The sequence below is a fragment of the Chiloscyllium punctatum genome, chromosome 50 (genome assembly GCF_047496795.1).
Source record: "Chiloscyllium punctatum isolate Juve2018m chromosome 50, sChiPun1.3, whole genome shotgun sequence".
Lineage (NCBI taxonomy): Eukaryota > Metazoa > Chordata > Chondrichthyes > Orectolobiformes > Hemiscylliidae > Chiloscyllium > Chiloscyllium punctatum.
Genome location: NC_092788.1, coordinates 22,789,006 through 22,813,048, shown reverse-complemented (window position 1 = coordinate 22,813,048; position 24,043 = coordinate 22,789,006).

Below are 24,043 nucleotides of genomic sequence, written 5' to 3'. Positions count from 1 at the left end.
ACTGCCAGTTCGCAAGGCAGCCATGTTTGTCAATCAAAAGTTGCCACAGAAGCAGAGCGGAAGAGTCGGACATCGCACAGAGCCGTGGTAATAGGGGACTCCATCGTGAGAGGAACTGACCGAGGTTTTTGTGACAGCAGACCGGATTTAAGGATGGTGTGTTGCCTTCCTGGTGCTGGAGTGAAAGACATCGCGGACAGAGTGCAGGACATCCTCAACGACGAGGGTGAAGAGCCCGAGGTGGTGGTACACGTCGGCTCAAATGATGACGGGAAGAAGAGGAGGAACATACTACAGCGAGACTTCGGAGAACTAGGAAGAAGGCTAAAAAGCAGGACGTCCAAGGTGGTTATCTGCAGTTTGCTTCCAGTTTCTCGGGCTAGTGTGGCCATAAACCGGGAGATAATGGACTTGAACGTGTGGTTGGGGAACTGGAGCAGAAAGCAAGGTTTCAAGTTCTTGGATCACTGGGGTATATTTTATGGTAACCATAAATTCTACAAGAGAGACGACTTGCACCTTAATAGATCAGGGATCAGCATTCTGGCAGGCAGGTTTTCTGCTGCAACACCGCTACATTTAAACTAAGTAGCGGGGGGGGGGAGGGGACAAGCTGGATGTTTAAAAAGGAAATTGAAGGGGTAGTTAGAACAAGAGAAGTCAAGAAAGACAACTGTATCAAGGAGGCAGAAAACTGGAAAAGGCATCATGCTGTAAAGTTGAGTGAAATAAGGGTTGAGGGGAAGGGTGAGAGCAGTAACAAATTAAAAATTCTATATATGAATGCACGAAGCATGAGACACAAGGTGGATGTGCTTGAGGCTCTTTTGGAAATTGGCAGATAAGATATTGTGGGGATAACTGAGACGTGGCTTCATGGGGACAGGGCCTGGGAAATGAATATTCAAGGCTACACGTGCTATCGTAAGGACAGGCTGACGGGCAGAGGGGGTGGGGTGGCCTTGTTGGTAAGGGAGGATAATCAGTCCCTTGCGCGGGGGGACCTAGAGTCAGGGCATGTCGAGTCAGTGTGGATAGAGCTTCGAAACACTAAGGGGAAAAAGACCCTCATGGGAGTCATCTACAGGCCCCCAAACAGTAGTCTGGATGTCGGATGTAAGTTGAATCAGGAGCTGAAATTGGCTTGTCGCAAAGATGTTACTACAGTTGTTATGGGGGATGTTAACATGCAGGTAGACTGGGAGAATCAGGATGGTATCGGGCCTCAAGAAAGAGACTTTGTGGAGTGCCTCAGAGATGGATCTTTAGAGCAGCTGGTGCTGGAGCCGACCAGGGATTAGGCGATTCTGGATCTGGTATTGTGTAACGAACCAGAATTGGTCAGTGACCTCGAAGTGAAGGAGCCATTGGGAAGTATGGACCATAATACAATAAGCTTCAATCTGCAATTTGAGAGGGAGTGGGTACAATCGGAAGTGACAATATTTCAGTTGAATAAAGGGAAATATGGAGCTATGAGGGAGCAACTGGCCAAAGTTCAATCGTGAAATACCTTAACAGGGAAGACCGTGGAGGAACAATGGCGGATATTTCTGTGTATAATGCAGAAGTTGCAGGATCAGTTCATTCCTAAAAGGAAGAAGGATCCCAGGAGGAGACATGGGCGGCCGTGGCTGACGAGGGAAGTAAAGAAACATATAAAGTTAAAAGAGAAAAAGTATAACTTAGCCAAGATAAGTGGGAAAACGGAGGACTGGGAAGCTTTTAAAGAACAACAGAGGATTAGTAAGAAGGAAATACGCAGAGAAAAAATGAGGTACGAAGGTAAACTGGCCAAGAACATAAAGGAGGATAGTAAAAGCTTTTTTAGGTATGTCCAAGGCAAAAAATGGTTAGGACAAAAATTGGGCCCTTGAAGACAGAAACAGGGAACAAAGAAATAGCAGAGGAATTAAATGGGTACTTCAGATCTGTGTTCACTGGGGAAGACAGAAGCAATCTCCCTGAGGTAATAGTGGCTGAAGGACCTGAACTTAAGGGAATTTATATTTGCAAGGATTTGGTGTTGGAGAGACTGTTAGGTCTGAAGGTTGATAGGTCTCCGGGACCTGATGGCCTGCATCCCAGGGTACTGAAGGAGGTGGCTCGGGAAATCGTGGATGCGCTGATGATTATTTTCCAGAGTTCAATAGAATCGGGGTCGGTTCCTGAGGATTGGAGTGCGGCAAATGTTGTGCCACTTTTTCAGAAGGGTGGGCGGGAGAAAACAGGAAATTATAGACCAGTTACTCTGACCTCAGTGGTGGGAAAGATGCTGGAGTCTATTAAAAAGGATGAAATTACGGCACATCTGGATAATAGTAACAGGATAGGACAGAGTCAGCATGGATTTATGAAGGGGAAATCATGCTTGACTAATCTTCTTGAATTTTTTGAGGATGTAACTCGGAAGATGGACGAGGGAGATCCAGTGGATGTAGTGTACCTGGACTTTCAGAAAGCTTTTGATAAAGTCCCACACAAGAGGTTAGTTAGTAAAATTAGGGCGCACGGTATTGGGGGCAAAGTACTAGATTGGATAGAGAATTGGTTGGCTAATAGGAAACAAAGGGTAGTGATTAACGGCTCCATTTCGGAATAGCAGGCAGTGACCAGTGGGGTACCGCAGGGATCCGTGCTGGGACCGCAGCTTTTTACAATATATGTAAATGATATAGAAGATGGTATCAGCAATAACATTAGCAAATTTGCTGATGATACAAAGCTGGTTGGTAGGGTGAAATCTGATGAGGATGTTAGGAGATTACAGGGTGACCTGGACAAGTTAGGTGAGTGGGCAGATGCATGGCAGATGCAGTTTAACGTGGATAAATGCCTGGTTATCCACTTTGGTGGCAAGAACAGGAAGGCAGGTTACTACCTCAATGGTATCAAATTAGGTAAAGGGGCTGTTTAGAGAGATCTGGGTGTTCTTGTCCACCAGTCAATGAAGGCAAGCATGCAGGTACAGCAGGTCGTGAAGAAGGCTAATAGCATGCTGGCCTTCATAACAAGAGGAATTGAGTATAGAAGCAAAGAGGTGCTTCTGCAGCTGTACAGGGCCCTGGTGAGACCACACCTGGAGTACAGTGTACAGTTCTGGTCTCCAAATTTGAGGAAAGACATTCTGGCAATTGAGGGAGTGCAGCGTAGGTTCACGAGGTCAATTCCTGGAATGGCAGGATTGCCTTTCACGGAAAGACTGAAGTGACTGGGCTTGTATACACTTGAGTTTAGAAGACTGAGAGGGGATCTGATTGAAACGTATAGGATTATGAAAGGATTGGACACTCTGGCAGGAGGAAACATATTTCCGCTGATGGGGGAGTGCCGAACCAGAGGACACAACTTAAAAATACGGGGTAGACAATTTAGGACAGAAATGAGGAGAAACTACTTCATCCAGAGAGTGGTGGCTGTGTGGAATGCTCTGCCCCAGAGGGCAGTGGAGGCCCAGTCTCTGGATTCATTTAAGAAAGAATTGGATAGAGCTCTTAAAGATAGTGGAGTCAAGGGTTATGGAGATAAGGCTGGAACAGGATACTGATTGGGAATGATCAGCCATGATCATATTGAATGGCGGTGCAGGCTCGAAGGGCTGAATGGCCTACTCCTGCATCGATTGTCTATTGTCTATTGATTCATTTAACCAAATGTTTGAGATGTTTACGAATAGCTAGGACCCATTACCACCGAGCCAGTCAAAATCAACCACCCAACTATTCTGATCCCATTTTTCAGCACTTGCCCTTTGGCATCACAGCTGGATAATGCCAGGACAGTGAGCATTCACCAACGTGATGTCCTGTGCATGGGCACACTGTAACATTAAAGTAGTGAGAGCTCCTTCAGTTCCTCTAGCTCTCCTCATTTACATGGGGACCCCACACAGGCATGTACATCACTGGAAATCCTGCTATATTGAGAAAACATGGATACATACGTCACATCTCTGCTGAGAGAGAAAGCATTCATCTCATCCTTAATATATAATCTCTGTCACCGAATGGTGACATTGATGTTGAGATATTGGGAGATGATGAATATATCAAACACTCCAGCATGGAAAGTTCTGGATCATAGAAGCTGAATGAAACAGTGACCCTAACAGCCACTGGCAGCACCATCCTCCCCCAGGTATGAAGCTGCAGTCGTGTTGAAGGATCCGACACCGCTTTGTGACCAGCTCCTTGTTCAGTCAGGGACCCCTCACACTCTGCTCCTGGGTTAAGTGAAGCTTGGGAAGTTGTTCCTGGAAAACCCGGTGTGGATCCAGCAGACCCCTTTCCCCACACACACTCACTCCATGGTTTCAGAGCGACCCCTCTCTACAGCCTCTGCTCCATTTGTTGTTCATGTTACAGACCCAGATGCTGTAACTAAGTCCCCATGCTCCATCCAGAGTTGGGTCACCAAATCCCCAGGTCTCCCTGAATGTCTGAGGTAGCTCACAGCACAACGTCCAGCGCCTCCACTAACTTTTCAATAACAGGAGTCAGTCAGAATATCCTCAGCTACAAGTATTATGGACATGGTCAGACTCGAAGAACATAGAACATAGAACATAGAAAAATACAGCACAGTACAGGCCCTTCGGCCCTCGATGTTGAGCCGACCGAAGCCTACCTAACCTACACTAGCTCAATAACTTCCATATGCTTGTCCAATGCCCGCTTAAATGACCACAAAGAGGGAGAGTCCACCACTGCTACTGGCAGGGCATTCCATGAACTCACAACCCGCTGAGTAAAAAATCCACCCCTAACATCTGTCCTATACGTGCCACCCCTTAATTTAAAGCTGTGTCCCCTAGTAACAGCTGACTCCATACGCGGAAAAAGGTTCTCACTGTCAACTCTATCGAAACCCCTAATCATCTTGTACACCTCTATCAAATCTCCCCTAAACCTTCTTTTCTCCAATGAGAAAAGCCCCAAGTGCCTCAGCCTTTCCTCATACGATCTTCCTACCATGCCAGGCAACATCCTGGTAAACCTACTCTGCACTCGTTCCAATGCCTCCACGTCCTTCCTATAGTATGGCGACCCAAACTGCACACAATGCTCCAGATGAGGCCGCACCAGAGTCTTATATAACTGCAACATGACCTCAGGACTCCGGAACTCAATTCCTTTCCCAATAAGAGCCAGTACACCATATGCCTTCTTCATAGCACTATTTACGTGGGTGGCAACTTTCAAAGATCTGTGTACATGGACACCAAGTTCCCTCTGCTCATCCACACTACCAAGGAGTCTACCATTAGCCCAGTAATCCATCTCTTTGTTACTCCTACCAAAGTAAATGACTTCACACTTAGCTACATTGAATTCCATTTGCCACCTTACTGCCCAGCTCTGCAACTTATCTATATCCTGCTGTAACCTGCCACATCCTTCTTCACTGTCCACAACTCCACCGAGATTCATGTCATCCGCAAACTTGCTCACCCAGCCTTCAAGCCCCTCCTCCAAGTCATTTATAAAAATGACAAACAGCAGTGGTCCCAAAACAGATCCTTGTGGAACACCGCTAGTAACTGCGCTCCAAGATGAACCTATACCATCAACTACTGCTCTCTGTCTCCTTCCAGCCAGCCAATTCCTAATCCAAACCTCTAATGCACCCACAATGACATACCTCCGTAGTTTTTGCATTAGCTTGCCATGGGGTATCTTATCGAACGCCTTGCTAAAATCCATATACACCACATCTACTGCTTTACCCTCGTCCACTTCCTTGGTCACATTCTCAAAGAATCAATAAGCTTTGTGAGGCACGACCTGCCCTTCACAAAACCATGCTGACTATCCTTGATCACATTATTCCTATCCAGATGTTCATAAATCCTATCCCTTACAATTCTTTCTAAGACTTTGCCCACAACAGAAGTGAGACTCACTGGCCTATAGTTACTCGGGCTATCCCTGCTCCCCGTCTTGAACAAGGGGACCACATTCGCTATCCTCCAGTCTTCTGGCACTATTCCCGTAGACAACGACGACATAAAAATCAAGGCCAATGGCTCCGCTATCTCCTCCCTAGCTTCCCACATGATCCTTGGATAAATGCCATCAGGCCCAGGGGACTTATCTATTTTCATCCTTTCCAGTATTCCCCAGACCTCTTCCCTACGTACCTCAAGGCCATCCATTCGAATCACTTGTGACTCAATATTCACATCAGCAACAGTATCCTGTTCCTGAATGAATACTGACGAAAAGTATTGATTTAGTGTCTCACCAATCTCCTCCGCTTCCACACACAACTTCCCACTACTATCCTTGACTGGACCGATACCTACCCTAGTCATCCTTTTATTCCTGACATACCTATAGAAAGCCTTTGGATTTTCCCTAATACTACCAACTAAGGACTTTTCATGTCCCCTTCTCGCTGCTCTTAGCTCTCTCTTTAGATCCTTCCTGGCTACCTTATAACTCTCAATCGCCTCAACTGAATCTTCACGCCTCATCTTTACATAGGCCGCCCTCTTCCCTTTCACAAGGAATTCAAATTCCTTATTAAATCACGGCTCCCTCACAAGACCCTTTACTCCCCGCCTGAATGGTACATACTTAACAAGGACACCCATTAGCTGTTCCTTGAACAATCTCCACATATCATTTGTGTTCTTCCCTTGAAGCCTATTTTTCCAATCCACGCATCCTAAGTCATGCCTCACCGCATCATAATTTCCCTGCCCCCAGCTATAACTGTTGCCCTGCAGTGCACACTTATCCCTCTCCATCACGAGAGTAAAAGTCACCGAGTTGTGGTCACTGTTCCCGAAGTGCTCACCTACCTCCAAGTCTAACACCTGGCCTGGTTCATTACCTAGAACCAAATCCAGTATAGCCTCACCTCTTGTTGCCCTGTCTACATATTGTGTCAGGAAACCCTCCTGCATACATTGGATAAACACCGACCCATCTAATGAACTCGAGCTATAGCTTTCCCAGTCAATATCTGGGACTCTTTTGACTCCGTCAAAATATTTTAAGAAGGCAGCCTGGACACTAACGTTTCCTTTTTTACGACGTAGATGCAAACTGTTTGTTCCAGATGTTGCAACTGGTTTACTCACTCAATGTTAAGCAAAATGCAATCCATTCAAACGCTCCAATTAAAACACAATCAAAGAGAAGAACAATTGGGGAGAGCTTCTCTTCTGGAACAACTATGCAAACAATAGATACAGTGCCTTCTACTAATTAACTGCGCTAATACGGAACATCCCATAAACACACCCCCGGCATAAAGATAAATTCAAACACAGAATCTTATGTGCAGTTCTCCAATCCAGGAAGAAGAATCTTTCAGAGAGTTTTCAGAGAGAATAGCAACTGGGATCATATAGTGAAACTTCCACCCCTTCTGGAAACCCAAGCAGCTTCTGAATGCTGCAGCAAAAACAAAACGAGAAGACCTGGTCTGGGGAGTTGGCCACTGCCCTACCATAGTTACCAACGTTTTAGTCCAGCCTAAAGGCCTTCTCAGTTATTTACTTAAGCTATTTTCAGAAGGCAGTTCGGCATCTCTGTCTCTAAGACGTCTCCTACAAAAAAAACAAGAGAAAATAACCTTTTTAACGTGACAGCACCGTCACAACGTTCCGTTTGAAAAAAAAACACCGATATACAAAGATGGCCTCCTTTTAAACTCTTTATTCTTCCTGTTTTTGTAGACTACAATACATATATGTTGCATTGACACTAAGCATGCAAACATTCACAACCCGATTCTATTTCAATCCGTTTACTTCTGCTACAGAACGTCTCAGTTTTTCTTCATCCTATTCTCGACAACTTGGCAGCAAGTACGGTTTCTTGTCCTGTTATCTGTGTAAGTTGGAATTGAATGTAAGTTGGAAGGCTTTGTAGACTGGAAGATTTTTTCCCTAAATTCCTCTAAAAATGTTCAGACGTTGTCATCAGTACAGAGATTTGTCTCAGACACGTTATAGGCAATGTAAATGCTGAAATGTTGTAACGCCAACACCAATCTCAAGGCCTCCTTCCCAGTTGTGAAATATTTCTTCTGAACCCTCTCCAGCTTAATAATATCAAGGTCAATAATATCAAAGTGAATAGTCGAGGTATTTTCTAAGGGTACGGGAGTCCAAAACTAGTGGACATATTTTTAAGGTTAGAGGGGAAAAATTTAAAAGTGACCTAAGGGGCAGCTTTTTCACCCAGAGGGTGGTGTGCCTATGGAATGAGCGGGCAGGGTGACCAGACTGGACACAGTATTCCAGAAGAGGTCTCACCAATGTCCTGTACAACCTCAACATGACGTCTGAATTCTGATACTCAAAGGTCTGACAAGTGTGCTGAACATACTTTTGACCACACTATCTATATGAGATGCAAATTTTAAAGAATTCTACCGGACGGCCTAGGTCACTGTCCTACAACACTGCCAAATACCCTACTTTTAATTGTATAGGCGCCGCTCTTGTTTGATTTACCAAATCCAATTCCTCGAATGAATCAAATCTAAACACCAACTGCCATTCCTCAGCCCAGTGTGTGATATTACTACCTCCTCACCTTCCCTGTTTAATTTTAAAATTCCCTCCCCATCTCCAGGAGGCCTGCACACTCCGGCCTTGATTTTCACAAAGACCCTGAGCTTGGTTTACCTTGTGTGGTTAGGGGGTGAGGGATTGATTGCAGAAAAGGTCAGTGGGGAGGAGAGGCTGGACAGTAATCAGCGGCCTGGTATCATTTCATGGTTTTAGGAAGAGAGCAGTCACACACGTTTTTGGTGGAAATACTGGTCAGTGCTTTGGGGCCAGAAATTATGCTCTTTCTCCGTCTCTGGTGTTCAGTAATAAATATCTATTTGAGACCCTTCATTGTGCAGAGTGTGTCTGCAGGAATTCTTTCCCTAATATTGTAGACTACAGATAAAGCAATTAAAGGTGTCATGGTTAATTTCGGTAGCATAGCACGTGCACTCAACATCCTACAGTTGAGACAAATGTCTTGCACTTGTTTAACAATACGAAGCGTTTTGTGTAGTTCATAATGGTAACCTGATTATAATAAATCCATACCGAGCTGAAAGCTGGCACTTAACATATGACCCAAAATCTGGGTATGGTCGTGTAGTGCGTAGTGTCCCTGCCTCTGAGCCAGAGCTCTCGATTTGATTCCAATTCCTGAACTTGTGTGGTAATGTTCCTATCTCTCGACTAAATGGTCTGAATTCAAGTTCTGCCTGTTGCAGACGTATGTCACAGCGTGTCAGAACAGACTGATGAACAAACACACAGGAGAATAATGTTACAGCTTTATGGGTATTGCCGAGTGGTGCTAGTGTCCTGCCTCCGGGCACAAAGGCCTTGGTGTAAAGCCACAGAAGTGTCTCAGGATGCATCTGAACAAAATGATGAAAATGGTTTTAGAATTGTGACCTGATGGAGACAGATGAGGTGTCAGTATTGAATTTGAGAATTTAGGCCCAGGATGACTGAAAACACAGCCATTCGTGTTGATTGGAGTCACATTTCGTAGCATAAGATGTTTATAAAATCGGAACGTTCATGGATAAGGTGAGTAGTCAGAGTTTTCCCCCAGGTTAGGAGCGTCCAAAACCAGAGGGCATTGGTTGAAAGTGAGAGGGGAAAGATTTTGAAGAGGCCTAAGGGGCATCTTTTCACGCAGAGGGTGGTGTGCATATGAAATGAACGGCCACAGGAATGACGGAGGCTGGAAAAAACTACAGCATGTAAAAGGCATCTGGATGCTGACAGGCCTGCCGAGCTTTTCCAACAATTTCTGTCTTTGTTACAAAATGCATTCATTTTGACACAGGTATTCTGAATACATTAAACATTTTATTTTTTAATGATGCAGAAATATCTAAACATATCTTCAAATCGGCCGAGACCATTTTCTGCGAAGGGTATGGCTCTGTGTATGTTAATGGCAATGATGCACCTGCATGGAACAGGGAATGTGATTGAGACATAGTTTGGACAATGTACAAGGAGACCTCACATGGTCCAGTTTGGGAGAGGATGATATTATTGTGTGATTCAGCTCAGAGAGGGAGAAAATGTAATCTGCCCGAGAACGAACAGACTATTGAATTCTCTCTCCTTCATTGTTCCTCATCACAGCAATGCGTGCAAACGGTAATAAAAAGCTCCACAGTCATCGTTACCATTCTTCTTTTTGTAGAATTCCTGAAGTGTGAAAACAGGCCCTTCATCCCAACAAGTCCATACAACGTTCCAAAGAGCAACTTTCGCAGACGCGTTCCCTTACTTTTACCCCTGACTAATGCACCTAACCTAGAAAACCCTGAACACTATGGACAATTTAGCATGAACACTCCACCTAACCTGCACAGCTATGGACTGTGGGAGGAAACTGGAGCATTCATTAGAAGCTCACACAGACAAGGGGATAATATGAAAACCCCACACAGAGAGTCACCCGACGCTGCAATCGAACCTAGGTCTCTGGTGATGTGAGGCATCAGTGCTAACCACTGAGCCACTGGACAATCCTGACCAGAACTCCTTGGAATCTTATCACTCCCTAATGCATAGGGAATTCTGCGAAATCCAACTGTTCCAGGATGAAATCCCATTATTCGCAGTTTGTGTGAGTAGAATATCTTCAGAAGCAGAATAACATTTGGGACAATCTCTCAATTTTTCCATTCGTCATGAGTTAGACTAATATGTCGACAACGTTCTTTCAACTTGAACTTGCAGAGATTTTGTACGTGCGCACGTGCGCCAGTGTTTTTAGAAAGGGAGGTATCGATTCTTTATTTGCAATATCCAAACAGATTGCCATTCATCTTTCCCTCGTAGTTTGATTAACATTGCTCTGGATCATAAACGTGCTATTTTAGCAGATTAAAGAAACTAGCCTGACGTGTCCCTAAAACTGACACTGACCCAGTCTGAGACTGATATCACCAACCTGGTTACATTCAACATTTGTTGCGAGCAGTGGAGGAGTGGGACTAGAAAAGTTAACAGTGACCCAAAAAGCTGGGGAAATATTGCCCACTGAGCCCGATGTCAGTGGTGGATAGGTTGTTGGTGGGGATTCTGAGGAATGGGATTGACATACGTTTGGGAAGGCAAGGGCTGATCAGCGTAGTCAACGTGGCTTCCTGCATGGGGAATCATGTCTCATTAATTTGATTGAGTTTTATGAAGAGATGACAAAGAAGATTGATGAAGGCAGTTTGGTAGACATTGTCTATATGGACCTCAGCAAGGTGTTCATAACATTCCGATTGGCAGACAGATTAGTAAATTTCAGTCACATGGGATACAGGGGAAGCTAGTCACATTGGCTTGAAGGAAGAGGGGTATTTTTCAGACTTGAGGCTTGTGAGCAGCAGTGTGCTGTAAGAATCAGTACTGAGTTCACTGCATTTCATCATTGGATGTGAATATCGGGGCGAAAGTTAGTAAGTTTACAGATTACATCAGAAAGGTGGTGTAGTAGATTACCTCAGAGTACAACGAGGCCACAATTAGATGGGACAAAGGGGCAAGGACTGACAGATGAAGTTTAATTTAGATAAATTGCATTTTGGGAAGGCATTTCAGGGCAGAAGTTATGCTCTTAATGGTAACGTCCTAGGGAGTGTTGTGAAACAAAGGGACATAGGGCTGCAGGTACATTGTTCCTTGAAAGTGGAGTCGCAGGTAGACAAACTGGTGCAGAACACATTTGGCACATTTGCCTTAATCAGTCAGAGCACTAACTCTAGGGGTTGTGGTGGCATGTTGCATCTGTACCGGATGTTGGTGAGGCCATTTTAAGAATACTGTGTACAATTCGATTGTCTGCAGAAAAGATTTACACAGACGTTCCAGAACTGAAGGTTTGAGCTTCAGGGAGAGGTTGATTAGGTTGAGGTGCTTTCTCCTCAGAGGCTGAGGGGTGACATAATAGAGGATTATAAAATCATCAGGGGTATGGATATTCTGAATAGCCATGTTCCGATCCCAGGATAGGGGAGTCCAGAACAAGAGGGCATAGGTTGAAGGCGAGAGGGCGAATGATTTAGAAGGTACCTGAAGATAAACGTTTCAAACAGAGAGTATTGTGTGTACAGAAATTGCTGTTAGAGGAAGTGGTCAAAGGGGGTTCAATCACACATTTAAAAAGTCTCTGATAAAGGAGGAATATTGGCCAAATGCTGGCAAATGGGACTAAATCAGATTTGATAACTGATCGGAGTGAACAGATTGGACTAACGGGTCTGTTTCCGTTATGCATGACTCTCTGATTCTATAAGAGGGAAGAGGAAAAATTCTGAAAGGACCTTTCACGACGGAATTCTCTTCACTGGAAGTTTTAATCGTGCTTCTATGTTCTCATGGACTCAAAGCTGCGTTAGTTAATTATTTGACAGGAAAGTGAGGCACAGATAATTGAACACAGAGAGGAAAGTGATGCTGAGACCATAACTTGATCAACCACAATTTTAGTGCCTGGTGGAGAAGGCTCAAAGTATCTAATGACCCGCTCCTGCTCCTCACTCCCATGTTCCTATGTTCCATTCAGCCCCTCAAACTTGCTAGGCAGGGGCAGTTGGAGGCTACTTACAACTATAACCTGGTGCATAGAAACAGAGGAGACCATTCAGCCCTTCAGGGCTGTCACCACGCTTTGAAGTGATTTTGGAAATGTAATTGGAAAACCCAGGTTGGGTATGAAAGAGGCCCGTCATCTCTCTTTACAGAGCTTCCCGTCTCTGAAACTTGTGTTTCATTTGTTGATCATGTTGTAGACCCAGATTCATTGTGAATGCAGCCCCCATACCTCACCCAGTGATGGATCATAGAATCCTCTGGCCTCCTGACTGCAATATGCAGTAATTGCACATGCATGAAAATTACACCCACTAACTTTCCAATTACAGAACATGAGAACATCAGAAACAGGAGCAGGGCGTTCAGTCCCCAAGCCTGTCTTGTCCTTCACTAAGATCGTGGTTGATCTGCTCTTGCTCGCAAATCCTCTTTCATACTCAATTTTTCATAGCCCTCAACTCTCTGACAGGTCAATATCCATCTACCTCCTCTTCAAATACGTTTAGTCATCTAACTCCCCGAACACCCTTGAGGAGAGAAATCCTAACATTCAATCCCACCTGTTTGAAGAAAACACTTCATGCTCCTTTATCATGGCCTATTGATACGAACAAAAGAGATTGACACAAGGGTTTCGGTAAAAATGACTGGCCCTGATATCAAGGCAGTGGTTGACGTCTGTTGACATCAAGGAGCTTAACAAAACTGGACTTAATGCGAATCAGAGTAAACTCTCCAGTGTTTGGGGTCAAACATGGCATTAAGGAAGATGTTCATCATCTCAGTCGTGGGTCACCTCTGTGGGAAATCCTCAGGGTAGCTTCCTCTTCAAAAACATCTTCAGCTGCTTCATCAATGTCTCCCCACCCTCACCCTTCCCACCATAAGATCAGAAGTGGGGATGGTCACTGAAGATTCCACAATGTTTAGAATAATCTGACGCCCCCGTCAGGTCCTGAACTGGTCTGTGTCCATGTGCAGCAGGACCCAAACTCTATTGAGGCTTGTGCTTTTAAAGAGTCAATAACATTCATGTAAAAAGATTGCCTGTCACTGCACATTGCCCCAGTAAAATAAGAGTTCATTCCGCACCTCACGCTGGTTTCACAGGAATATGAGTAAGTCATTCGGCCCATTCACACTATTGGAGAAGGACAGGGACAGCCCATTCAGTGCCTCCAGCCTATTACTCATGAAGAGAAGGAGTCTAGTGTGATTGACCGCACAAAAGCTCCTCAACAATATTTGAAGGCATAGCCGAGGCTCTTACGTTTTCTTATTTTAAAGAAAATGTAAACTGTCGGTTCCAGATAGAGTGTGACTGGTCAAACTACTCGGTGTGATGCAAAATGCCATTCACTTTAACACGAAAGATGAAATAAAACCAAAGAAAGAGGAATTTAGAATAACGTAATTCTATTGGACAAGTTAACAGAAAAACAGATCTAGGAACTATTACTAATTCAAGTTTGGGAGAAGATTTGTAGATTGGGTGCTCGTTGTTGCGGTTCTGTTTGCCGAACTGGGAATTTGTGTTGCAGACGTTTCGTCCCTGTCTCGGTGACATCCTCAGGGCTTGGGGGACTCCTGTGAAGCAATTCTGTGATTTTTCCTCCGGCAGATATAGTGGTTTGTATCTTCTGCTTCCGGTTGTCAGTTCCAGCTGTCCGCTGCATTGGCCGGTATATTGGGTCCAGGTCGATGTGTTTGATGATTGAATCTGACGATGTCAACTAGACAGGGGACGAAACGTCTGCAACACAAGTTCCCAGCTCGGCGAAAAGAACCACATCAACTATTACTAATGAACTGTTCCAATATAGGAAAATCCTTTAAACACAGCCCTTGGCAAAAAGGAAAATTCAGACACAGAATGTCACAAATATCTCTCCAGTCCAGAAATTAAAAACGGCATCAAGAGAAATGTCAGCAAGGGTAGCTGCCAGGAGATAGTCACTGAAGCTTCCAACTCTGTGGAGACCCCAATAGTTTCTGATGTTACTGACAAAGCAAAACCCGGAGATCCTATTATGTGAGAGCTGATCACACTCATTCAGGCTGCATTAAAATAAACCCAAGGCCTCCCTAGCTGTTACTCAAGTGGTCTTAACTAACCAGCTTTGTAACGATCGTTCAATCTCTCGCTTAAAAGAAACCAGAACAAAATAACCTCTTAAAGCTGCAGCATCATCACACTTGTCGGCACATCGAGCCGTTAAACAGGAACCAGGGATAACCCAGTCAGGCCTTTGGCCCTGTCCAATCAGACTAGGAAGAAGTCATTCAGTCCCTTGAGTCACTTACACAGGAACGGTAGGAGGACATTCCCACCTCAATGCACTTACAAAGGGGCAGAATGAGGTAATTGATACTGATTCCTGATGAATACCTTATGCCGGAAACGTCGATTCACCTGCTGTGCTTTTCCAGCAAACCACTGTCTACTCTGATCTCCAGCAATCGCAGTCCTCGCTGTCTCCTAATTCATGCTCCAACATGATGACCAAGTGGGGCAGAGGCTGCACAGACAGACTGCTCCACGTTGTTCCTCGTAGCTCCGTCAGTCATGATACACACGTGGGACTTTAACGTAGTTTTCCAGTGGTGAGGAGGGAAGCCATACATCTTGTTTGAAGTCACAAGAAGGCAATAATAATCTCTGACAAGACAGCCTGGTGTTCTCTATGTAGGGCGGAAGCTGGTGGGAATGGCTACCTGTTTCAGATGGAAGGTATTGTGGCTGCTGTTGGGGATTGTGAGCAACATGACGTTGAGTATAGGTTTACACGCCGACTGCCCAATAACGTGGGGCGAGTTAATTTAGGCATATAAACTATTAGGAAAGTCACGTTAGACTGATGAATGGACTCTCTAAGTTCAAATAATGCTGATCTTGTTCGTGTTGATCTTGTCTAGTGCACGTCCTATTCAGTGTAACCTGTATGCCTTACTCTGTCCAAGTCTATTTCCACCCTATGATCTGTCTGGCCATGCTTACTATGACCTGCCTCCACTGCTCAAAAATAAAATGTTTCCCTGTACTGAGGTACATGTGACAATAAATCAAACCAATCAATCCTGGGTAAAGTATGGAATTTCTCACCCGATCAATGTGACTTTTGGAAATAAGTGATCGCTGCCACTCCTCGTGTTTAGCGTCACCATTTCTTCTTCTTTCAAAGCTCTACTGATTAAACACTCAGCTTCTTCACTCTATCCTCGTGATACCATCACGCGTGTCTGTGGTAAGGAGATCATTCGGTACAAAGGAAATCAAATCTGTAGAGGGTGTCCCAACCACTCTCTCAGCAAGGCTCTACAACAGCAGGAAGATGGCATTACTTACGAACTTGAATCATCTTACAATGAAGGACAGCATACCATTGACTGCACCCATTACTTACACCCATTACTTATATTTGGAGCAGTCAGCATAGACTTGTGAGTTGGAGATCACGCTTCCCAAATTTGTTAGAGTTTGTTGATGAAGTGACCAAGAAGGTTGATGAGGGCCGAACGGTAAACGTAGTCTCTATGGGTTTCAGTAAGACCTTTGATATGTTTCCACATGTTCTGGAAGGTTCTATCACGTGGAATTCTGGGGGAACTGGCCAATTGAATACACAGTTGGCTTGATGGTAGGAAGCAGGGGGTTTAATGGAAGAATGCTTGTCAGACCGGAGCTGGGTCCATTGCTGTTTATTATCTATGAATTGGTTGAGAATGTACAAGGCATGATTAGTCAGTTTGCAGATGACACTAATATAATTGGTAGTGTGATCAGTGAGGAAGTTTATCAGAAATTGCAGCAGGAATTTAATCAGGTATGGAAGTGGGCCGAGAAATGGCAAATGGAATTTAATATAGATGCATGATGTCGTGTATTTTGGAAACTGAACTCAAGGTAGCAGTTTCATGGTGAATGGGACGACCTTAAGGGGTGTAGTGGGCAGAGAGACCTTGGCGTTCAGGTGCAAGGTTCTCTGAGAGTGGAGTCACAGGTAGACAAGGCAGTGACGAAGGCATTTGACACACTGACTTTCAACAGGCCGTACATTGAATATGGAAGTAGGGAAGTTATGCTGCAGTTATACAGAACTTTGGTAAGGCCGCACTTGGAGAATTCTGTTCAGTTTTTGTCACTTTGTATTAGGGAGCATTTAATGAAATTAGAAAGCGTGCAGAAGAAATTAACATGGATGTTGCCAGGACCCCATGGTCTGAGTTATAGGGAGACGTTGGACAAGCTAGGACCTTTCCAATAGAGTGTAGGAGACTGAGGGGGGACCTTATAGAGCTACACGGGATCATTAGGGGCATGGATAGGGCGAATGCTCTCAGTCTTTTTCCAAACTTTAGAGAATCAAGGATTAGAGGGGATCAGTTTACGTTGAGGGGGGAAGGAATAAAAGGGAATCTGAGGAGCCACTTCTTTACACAGAAGGCTGGTACGTGGATGAGCTACCAGCAGATGAGGTTGAGGGTGGTACATTAACAACATTTAAAAAGCATTTGGGTAAATATGTGGATGGGAAAGGACGAGAAGGATATGGGCCAACTGCAGGGAAATGGGGTTAGCTTGGATGGACATTTACAAGGTGGAATCGAACCTCTCTGTTAATTGAAACCAAACACCCAGAAAAGCTCGCCTCACCTCGTAATCTGTTAAAATATGAGTGACACATATCTCCTACTTCCACTATTTAAACAAACATTCACAAATTAGTTTGCTAACGTCAAGAGTGAACACTAAACAACAGCTGTTCAAAAATACAAGACCCTCTTTTCTTAGCAACTTACTATCTGTTTCCAACTCCATAAAAATATGCTATTCTACCAACCCACATATTAAACCTTGCAATCTCAAGACCACACAGTCTCTATCTTCCCCGTTGTGTTCATTCTTCCAGCCGCTGATCCCCAAATCACGTTTTGTTTTACTGCAAGTAGGTTTGACATGAACATGTATCTTTGATAGAGAGTGCTTTTGAGAGGGACAGTTCGCACTCCTGCTCTGCAGCAGTTACTCTGCTGTTGGATGGCAGTGGCTCTTCCCCTAGTGTTCAAAATTCTGGGTTTATATCCTCCCCATGGTACAATAATTCTCATAATTTGATTGCTTTCCAGGTGTCGGAACAATAATATTCAAATTCAGTTGGCTTCTGGTATCCTGAGCATTATTTAAACTACTAATACGTCATCCCTACCTGCTTCACTCTCCGCTGTTTCAGAGTTTTATATCTGCTTTATTCAATGCTGTGCCATCTTCAGGTGCTGTTGCGCTAACTCACCTACTCCATCTAATCTCTCCCTCACCTCACATACATAGTCCAAGTGTGAGATCTCCGACTTTGGTCCTGTCAATTTAGATTTAATTCAATTCAAAAGACTTCACTTCATGTACGAAAATTAACTCAAAGGAAGTAAACTGAGTAGATTTATTTCGGGTATCTTTGATGATAAGCAATTTAATGTGACACCTTTGTCCCAATCATTTGGCCAATACTGACAGTACGATGTTAACATAGTCTTCAGCGTATGACGCTAACTTTCCAATACTCAATGGGATTCAGGATGGGACGCCCTTGATTTAAAGTGCTGTATGTCTAAGCTATCCATGACTTCCTAAAACAGCTGAGCGGTAAAATGAGACCCTTGGTCTGACTGAATCTCTCTGCGGAGCCCACAGCGAGTAAAAGAAGCTTCCAACTCCTGCACTTCACTTTTTGCCTTAACACTCCATAATGGAATTGCCTCTTTAAATCTGATAGACACATCCATTATGCTCAGCAAATATTGGTTTCTTTTATTTTTATTTTAGAAAGGGAAGCTACACAATTAATCACAACCCACGTGAAAGCTTCTTCGAATGCAGGAATTTGCAACAAAGGTGCTGGTTTTATTACTGCCTGTGACTTATCTACCATTTGGCATGTGTTACATGTACAACAAAAAATAACCACGTCCTTGTGCATTCCAGGCCACTAGAATTGCTTATGTAGTTTATCTTCAGTCTTCCGTAAACTTAGGTGACCACCTGCAGTTAGTTGATGTGCTACCCGTAACACGGTATGCGACCAATAACACAATCTGGTGCACTTCGGCCCATTTCCCTTCTGCACTAACCTACCGTTTTTCTCCACGTTCAGGTTTATCCTGCACCGTTACATCAAACAGGGGGTCAGTTAACTGAACATCAACTCTTTTGTCTTTTTCTTTCGTTTGTCCATTCTGCTTATGACAGTGGGATCTTGTTACTACACTGTCTGGAAAATTCCTGGGTATATTTCCTTTAACTCCTCAGTTCCCTAGTTTTTATTTGACTTCTCCACCACAAGGGGTGACTCTCCCACATTGGATCCTATTAAATCATTCACAAGAACACACTGTATTCCTGGGACTGACACTCTGTCACTCACTCTTACTGTTAGTTCTCCAATCTTGATGTTTCTGTCCCCAACCTTAATTTCTGTCCTAATTCCACAAATTATCTCGCTCTTGAGTAACATGTCAGAAAGAGTGAAAATACAAATGGTTGGAGTGCCAGGCCTCTAGGAATTCTCTGGCATGTCTTTGCTTAGCCTGTCCCAGGATAGATCCAACCACAACGCCCTAAACAAACACATAGATCTAGATACCATCTATCAACCTCTCAGAAAACGAACAGGAAATGACATCACCATAAACCCCAGGAACCCCATCCAGGACAAACATATAAATAGAAAGCAGGAGACAACAGCTTCGCTTCACTTGGAGGTCGCCACTGATGATGTTACCTAGCCAGGTAATGAAATGTCTGGATATCAATCCTACAGCTCAGCGAGCAAACCTACACCCTAAAACTCAACCTGAGCTACAAATTTTCACAAACCGTGCATTTGTAATTTAAGTCTTTTCTAACTCTACTGCAGTTGCCTGTTTCTCTCACACACCAAAGTACTTGACCATCTCCATTACAATTAAAGCTTTCCTTTTGTCCCTGGTTAAACCCAATTCTAATTTATTTGCTAATTCTAAATATATTCCGTCTTCTGCCTTTCTAAACTTTTTTGGCAAACTTGGGAACCTCTTTAGTAATGTTAAAAGCCATTTCTCTCAGTTTTAATTGAACCGACCACAAGTTAACAGAGTTAAATGAATTTTCTCACCGGTTTTATTTGAAGATCTAGTTCAATAATTGCCACGTGTTGGAATCTGCTGGGACCTTTTGTACCCCAAATCTGTTCAAGTCGGTCCAAATCCCATATGGCAAGGCCCCAAACTGTTATGACATCAATGTCGAACCCCTCTGTTAATTAAAACCACACACCCAGAAACGCTAATCTCACATCATAATCTTTTGAAACGTGGGTGACAGAGAACTCCTAAATTCCACTAATTAATTACAAATAACAATTTTTATGTATGCATGTTAGCTCGCTGAACTTGAAGGTTTGCTTTCGGACGTTTCGTCACCATGACTAGGTGACATCATCAGTGAGCATCTCCGCTGAAATGCTGGTGGTATGTCCCGCCTCTCTATTAAAAGGCCTTAGTTTCTTAAGGTGGGTGATGTTATTTCCAGTTTTCTTTATTACAAGATAAGGTCGATAGGATAAAAATTGATGTTTTTACTGATGGACTTCTGGTTACAATGCCATTCCTCTAAGAACGTCCTGGCGTGTCTTCGTATGTGTGTGTTGTTACAGTCAAAATGGTGCCCTTCCTTTTCTGTATTATGGAACATAGTGATAGTGGGTCGTGTCTTTTGGTGACCAGTTGGTGTTCATGCATTCTCGTAGCATGACAACAGGACCATTTCAATGTCGAAAAAATGATTTTGTATACATTGTTTAATCAATGTGTGTGCAGATATTTTTCATGTGTGCACAACACATTCTAAATGAATAACAGAGACACAGTTATCGAAAAATGATGCACATGATGTATAAAATTGATGAAACATTACTTCATGCTCAGCTAATGTGATATGTTCCCCTTCTCTCAATGTTCCCTCCTTTTTCTGGAATTCTCTACACTATACTCTCATTCTTATCAGGATGTGTGTTTTAAATTCTTGCTTGTGGTATCGCAACGTACTTCAGTTAATCCATTTTCAACAGGGAATTCAGTATATTGGCCTGCTGGGTTCTTTCCAAAGCTAGTGTCTGTCGTATTATTGGAGATTAAAATTCTGGCATCAGACCCAGCATTTGAATAGATTCCTATGTTGTACATGTACTGTACAAAGGACTACAGCACACCGGAATTACCAAAACATTGAGGGATGTACATCTACTTCTTTCAATAATCTAGTTTTCTATTTTTTCACATTTCCTCGTCTATATCCTCTCTCTCGTTCTCTCTTTGTATCTAGTTAAGAAATTTGCCAATTATTCTTTATGTCCCATCTCTCAAAAATTCTTCTTTCAGTTTATATCTATTGCTCTCTTTTTGATGTAATGTGATTATAACTGAGCAATGTCACAACAAAGACATGAGGAAGGAACTGGCCAGAGTAAATTCGAAGGGGAGCCGAGTAGGGATGACCATGGAGCAGCAATGGCAGGAATTTATGCTGGATAATTCAGAGGATATATGAAACTCTCCCAAAAAGGGTGAAATGTACTCATGGGAGGACAAGCCAGCCATGAGTGATAAGGCATCAAAACAAATGAGAAAAACATACAATGTGGTGAAGATGATTGGGAATCCAAATAGTTCCTTGGCTCTGAAAATACATAAGGCTGGTATCAGTGACACGACAGAGCTCTTAATCATGGTCAGGGAGAGAAACAGATGGAAACACATTCAATTTAAACACCGACGATGGTATTACTCAAGGAAAAAGATTCAGATGAATTAAACAATTAAATTAAAATTAGTTTTTTTTGATGGATTGTGTCAGATTAGAAGCATGACCTCAGCAGAGTGAGAATATGAAAATGAAAGTGTTACCACATCAGAAACCAGAGTCGGTCACTGAGTACAGGGTTGATGGGTGAAAGAGTCTCGATGTGAACTAGGGGACAGACATTAGAATTGCATTTCAGATATTGCAGCTCAAAACTGCGTATTCACGGAATGCTGTAAACCACAATAGCAGGAGAAGCAGAACACTATTCAACCACCACCTGTAACATTTTGCCCAGGGATAAGCTCCTTAGTCTGCCATTACAATCAACACGATCTATGTTTCAGTAATGATTGTGGGTGAACATGTCAGGGTCAGAACCATGTGAACCTAAACCTGATGCTAACCCATTAATGTTATCACACCTGAGCAACAGATCTGATCGAAGCTTTGCAGTCCTGCCACATTCAGTCATAAGTGGTAATGGATCATTAAACAAATGACTGGAGGAAAGGACTCCACAAACATCCCCATTGTAGATAATGGAACAGACCAACGCATCAGTGTAAAAGTCAAAAATGTAATATCTGCCCGATCCTCAGCCAGAAGTGTTGAGTCGACGATCAACTTCATCATCGCCATGATGCCCGCAGAATCACAGATGCCAGTCTTTAATCAATTCTATTCGATGCACGTGAGATGAAGAAACAGCTGAACACAGTAGATACGACAAAGGTAATGGGCCCTGACCCCATTCCTGCAATGGGACTGAAGACCTGTGCTGCACAATAAGTCGTGTCCCTGGGGAAGCTGTTTCATTCCAGCTCCAACTCGAATATCTCACTGGCAATGAGGAAAATTACTCAGCTATGTCCAGTCCCCTAAGAGGAGAATAATTACAATCTGACCAATTACTACTGCCTCAGTAGTCACGATAGACAAATTGGTGGGAGTTATTTTTGACAGAGCTGTCAAGCAGCACAGAAATAACCTGCACAGTGTGGTTTCTGATAGGTCCCCATGCGGAGATGGTGCTAATGTGGAGATGTCGCTGGATTTCTAATCCAGACCAGACAAATGCTCTGGCAGATTCTGGAAATTAAAAATAATTAATAAAATATTAAGATGCAAAATCTGGTGTCAGTAACAGTGACCTTGAAGCCAATGTCGATTGTAAACACGAATTTGCTTCTCCCATGGACTTTCAGGAAGTGAATCTCCCGTGCTTTCCTGATCTGGCCTAAAAGTGACTCCAGACACACAGAGATGTGATAAACTCTTCAATGGTCTCTGAAACGGCCAAGCAAAACACTCTATTGTATCAAACTAATCCGAGGTCTTAAAGGATAAAATTAGACAGAACACCCGGCAGCAGCCTCGGTATTGGAAAAGGGACGGTAAACACAATCCTGTCGCCCCTGCAGAGACCTCCTTCCTAACATCTGAGAGTTTGTGACAATTTTCCCACAGACTACACAGAAACACCGGTAAAGGAGGAGGACAGTGAAGGAACGCTGATAGATTTCCAAGTCAGGGTGGTGATTGGCTTGGAGGGGAACTTGAAGATGGTGGTGTTCCCATACAGCTGCTGCTCTTGTCCTTCTGGATAGACGTAGTCATGAGTTGGGAAGATGGTGTCTGAGGATCTTTGGTGAATCATTTCAGTGCAACTTGTAGTTAGTAAAACACTGCTGCTGCTGCTGGGCGTTGATGGTGGAGCATTGTGGATGAAACGACACTCAAACTCGTTGCTTTGTCCTGGATGGTATCAAGCTTCTTCATGTTGCTGGGGCTGCAATCATCCAGGAAAATGGGGAGTACTCTATAACACCTCTGACTAATGCATTGTAGATGATGGACAGACTTTTGGAAGTCAGGATGTGAGTTACTCGCCGCAGTATCCATAGCTTCTGACCTGCTCTTGTAGTTACTGTGGGCGAGTCCAGTGAGTTTCTGAGCAATGATTACCCCCCAGGATTTTGATACTGGGGGATTCAGTGATAGTAGCACCATTGAATGCCAAGGGGCAGTTTTTAGATTGTATTTTAGTGGTGATGGTCAGAGTCTGGCATTTGTGTGGTTTCAATATTACTTGCCACATGTCAGCCTGGATACTGTCCAGATGTTGTCGCATTTGGACATGGATTATTTCAGTATCTGTGGAGCCACAAATGTTGCTGAACATTGTGCAATCATTGGCGAGCATCCCCGCTTCTGACATTATAATCGAGGCAAGCCATTGATGAAGCAGACCTGAAGACGCTTGGGCCTAAGCCACTGCCCAAGGGATTCCTACAGACTTGTCCTGGAAATGAGTTGACTGACCTTCATCAGCCATGACCATCCTCCTACGTGTCAGGTATGATTCGTACTAGCGAGGAGTTTGACCCGGATATCCATTGATTGCAGTTTTGCTAAGGCCACTTGATGCCACACTTGGTCGAAGGCAGCCTTGATTTAAAGCCCTGTGTCTCTCACCCCACTTCTGGAATTCAGCTCTTTTGTCCATGTTTGAGGTAATGAGGTCAGGAGCTGAGTGGCTCTGGTAGAGTCCAAACTGTCCGTCATTGACCAGGTTATTGCTGAGCAGGTGCTGCTTGAAAGGACTGACACCTTCCATCACTTTACTA